The sequence below is a fragment of the Rattus rattus genome, chromosome 11 (assembly GCF_011064425.1).
Source record: "Rattus rattus isolate New Zealand chromosome 11, Rrattus_CSIRO_v1, whole genome shotgun sequence".
NCBI classification, from domain to species: domain Eukaryota; kingdom Metazoa; phylum Chordata; class Mammalia; order Rodentia; family Muridae; genus Rattus; species Rattus rattus.
The window spans coordinates 95119038-95123552 of record NC_046164.1 but is presented as its reverse complement, the minus strand read 5'-3'; positions in this window follow the sequence as shown (position 1 = coordinate 95123552).

Below are 4515 nucleotides of genomic sequence, written 5' to 3'. Positions count from 1 at the left end.
TGTGACTCCTGTGGCAGCACCTTCCTTGCAAATATCTTTCAATGAATCATAAATGAGTCCCAGTGACTTTTGGTGACTCATTCTGTACCAAACATCTAAATGCCTGTTGACATCGTGGCATAGCTGGAGCATTGGCTGCGCGAACAGCACAAATCTTTCCCGAGATCTGATGCTCCTTCAGAAAGGAGCCGACTGTGTCAAGTGCATCACGTGCTCTTTCTGTTGTTTAAAGAGGTTTGTAAGAAAGAAACTCATCTTTAAAGTCACATCTTTGACATGCTGCAGGTAAGCCAGGAACTGTAACAGTGTGCAAGCATCCGTAGATTCATCCAGCTGGTACTGAATGTAGCCATCTTTGCTACTTGGTGGGCTCTTCTTTCTTCCCCCATTCTTCACCCCTTTTTTTCTACTTTTTCAACTCCCTAGTACTAGATAAGAGAGAAAAAGGGTAGAGAGGAAAGGGATCCATGAATAAAGTCAGGGAGTAGACAGGGGGCGATGTTATTGTTATTGTTAGACTACTTCCTGTTGATTAGGAGTATCAGATTTCTGGAGCAAGTTTGATTTTTGCTGTCAGGATGAGAATTCCAGAATTCCCACTATAACTGGATATTGGAAGTGGAGCAGATTTAATTTTCTGGATTATCTGATCAAAAACATCAATGGACATGTCATCTATTCTTTTGTGGACAGTATTGTTACATAAGGAAAGTGCATTCAATTGTGTAACAAACTTGTCTTTATCCTAACTTGAACACTGCCTTTGGCCACTGGCAACATTAGATGCTTAGCCATGGTGTGAGGTTTCAGAGCTCTAGTGACTCTGAGTGCCACCAAATATGACGCTTCCATGGCTGTGGCATTTTGTTTGTGGCACCAGCCAACAGTGTCAAGTCTGGCGTTCTTGAGTCCATCAGCTTTGATTGTAAAAATAGGTGCTTGCTATCAAAATGGTGTTTTAGTTTGTTCAGCTTCATAGATTACTGATTGAACTCCAGAACAAATAACATATTATGGTTTCTCAATTCTTGATGTAATTATTGAGGTAAAACCATCTTCACCGTATTTTCTTAATGTTCTTCTTAACATGATTCACTAGGATGAGAAGGTTTTTCTAATGAAAGTAATATATAACAGTAGCTTTAATAATACAAAAGATGGCATAGTTCAATCAATACAGTTCATTATATTTCCCGTGGTTTACCATTCTCAGTGTTGTTTTAACATGTTACTGTCCCAAGGGGACAATATTCACATCAACCACAGCTAAATAGAAAAAGACTGATCAGCATCCAGATACAGATATATAATCTATATAAACACTAAATACATTAAATATTTTATAGTAGGTGATGATTTTACAGTACATGGTTTTATATTTACCCTGAGATTATAATTCATAAAGTATCATTTTCCATGCAATACTGATGCTTTCAGCACAGTAGTTGCTCTGTATGCACTATTATGGCACCAACCCTGTCATATACACCTGCATTTGTGTGGTGTGTATGTGATGGGCTTGTGTGATGATGTCATCACTCCAGGCACTTGTATGTGGGATATCTGCATGTGAGTGGACCTGTCTGGAGACAGGTAGAGGAGTAGTGTCTCAGTCCCTAAGAAATGTGTATTTTCTGATGGTTTTAGGTGACCTCAGTGAAAAGGTTGGCCAGTCAACCATAGTGACGTACAGATTGCGAAATGCTGCACATCCTGTAGTTGGGGTAACCAAATTTGTTTATAAAAGTGGAGACACATGGCTTCTTATGTCACATGAGCAACAGCCCCAGCATTCCAGGAGTTTTCTGACTGGTGCAAGTGAGGCTTACAGATTGGAGGATCACAGTAATTTAAGCATAAAACATAACTCTATTCCTTATAGAGCCCACGATCACAACATCCAGGAGGTAAAGACAGGAAAATACAAGAGTTCAAGGCCATTCTTTGCATGTAGTATGCTTGAGGACAGCATGAACTGTATGAGACTCTGTTATAAACAAATGAACAAACACTAGAATAAAAAATTTTGAATATATTTAAAGAGATAAATAACTACCCCATTTGAACATTACTTAGTGAATACATGTGCTGAATTATTATACTCTTTCCATGAATTTTTATAAGAAAATAATAAAATGGAATATCAAATAAGCATGACAGAATGATGTGGCAGAGCGGGATAGGGCTAGTTTATGTGAGGCCACCAGAGAAGCCTTAGGAAGAACCTTTGTTAGAACGAATCCTGAAACAGAGAGCCACGAAAGATCCCAGAGGAGATGTTTCCACTTAAACAACAGAAGTCACAGGCTGTGTTGGTGGGTGGAGAATGGACAGAGGGGCTGTTTCTGAAGGATCCTGGGGGTGGGGGAGCTACCTAGGTGCTGCTGACTGCATACTTCTCTTTACTGGGATATGCTTAAGGGGTTTCTTTGAACCTGAAGACACACCAGTTCTGTAGTATGACTGCATAATTTTATTGTTTCTATGTCCTTCATTCTTTTTCAGAATCAGTTTGATTTCTAAATATTTTCTTTCTTATGTGTATGCACGGGTGATATTTCTTCCTTTTGTGCAAAGCTTTTTCTAAACAGTATCTTCTGTGATTCAGACACACACACACACACACACACACACACACACAAATACTTGTACACAATTGGTCAGAACTTGCCACTTAAATCCCCATTTTTGTTTCTCATTTATGTTGATTTTTTTTATTTGCTTTTGTCATAGTTTCTTTTAAAATTATAATTGAAAATATATTTTTCTCACATAATATAATTACACTTTCTCCTTTCTCTTCTCCCAGTGCCCCATCCCCTACCTTCCCTCTGACCGCGGTCTCCTTCCTTTCTGTCTCTCACTAGAAAACAAACAGGGCTTCTGTAGGATGAGGTAAACCAGAAGCACATTACAATTAGAGAAAATAAAGAGGAGGAAAAGAGACCAAGAGAAGGCACAAGAATCAGAGACTTACTCACTCTACACTCAGGAATCCCATAAAAACTTTGAACTGGAAGCCATAAAATGCTCAGAGGACCCAGAGCACAGTCATGCAGACCCTGTGCATGCTGTGCCAGTCTCTGAGTTCGTAAGAGTTCTGAAGGTCATGTTGATTCAGATGTCCCCCATCCCGAGCCCTGGTTTTCTTCCTGTCTCCCTTCCTGCAGTGTTACCTGAGCTCTGAGGAGGGAAGATAGAGACATCTCACTTAGGGCTGAGTGTTCCAAGGGCTCTCACTCTCTCTCTAATGCTTGGATGTGGGCCTCTGTGTTTGTTCTCATCTGTTCTAGGAGGAAGCTTCTTTGACGATGGCTAAGCAGGGCACTTATAGACGAATGTATAGAAGAATGTCATCAGGAGTCATTTTATTGCTATGAAAAACTTTCCTTTAAAATAATAGTATTTGGCTTTATTCTAGAGCCCTTTGCAGTCTAGTCTCAGGTTCTCGGTCATCCAAGCAGTGTCAGGTGTGGGCTCCATCCCAGGGAGTGGCCTTGTGTCACATCAGGTATCGGTAGATTGCTGCCACAAGTGTTGTGCCACTGTTGCCCTAGCGTATCTTTCAGGTACATCATTGTTGCTCAGAGTTCGTGGCTGGGTTGGTGTTTCTGTTCGGTAGTGTATCTTTTGTAGAGTACCTCCCTGTTCAAAGATTCTAGAATGTAGTGATTAAGGTTCTATGTGGGTATCAGCTGGACTTCTCCATGTTCTGTGAACTGTGTATGTGCTGTTTTCTGCAGTAGGGTCTTTCTTTCAGTTTGTGGAGAGCAACTTATAGTCCTGACAACAGCCTGAGTTATTTTGGATTCCCATGGGACCCCTTTGGCTAACAACTCAATTAGATATAACATATTCCCAGGACTGGAATCTTCATTTGGTGACAAGAGGTGGCCAATTGGAGCTCTGTCTCCCCCATTATTTGGTGATTGTATTTAATTACCTTTATATCTGAGTCTTCCTTCCTCCCTCCTTTCTCTCTCTCTCTCTCTCTGCTCTCTCTGCTCTTTCTCTCTTTCTTTCTAAGCGTCTACTGTATTAGGTTTCCATACTGTTTCTCAAATGCCCCTTAATTTTAGCTATCTATCTCTGTATTCTCTCCCTTTACCCTCCCACTTGATCCCTTCCAGTGCCCCCACTTAATAACTATTCTATTTCCCTTTCCTAATTATATTTGTCTCAGTTTGTGTTTTATTTATTGTATTTCCACTTTGAGTTCTTGACCTGTTTTATTTATTTCTTCCACTGTTTGTATTTTTGTAGAGGGCTCCCCTCTTGATTGTTTATTATTTTCACATGAGTTTGGATGTGTGTCAGAGTGACCACATGTCCTCTCTCCATCTCTATTCAGACATGTTGCCAAATCGCCTGGAGCTAGTTTTTCTACCTTCATTCTGATTTACCATTGGCAGTAAGGTATTGTTGAGTTAATAGGAAGTTCTGATGAAAACCTACACTATATTAAACATACACATTATTATAAGATATGTACATTTAAAAAAATCTATCAAGTGT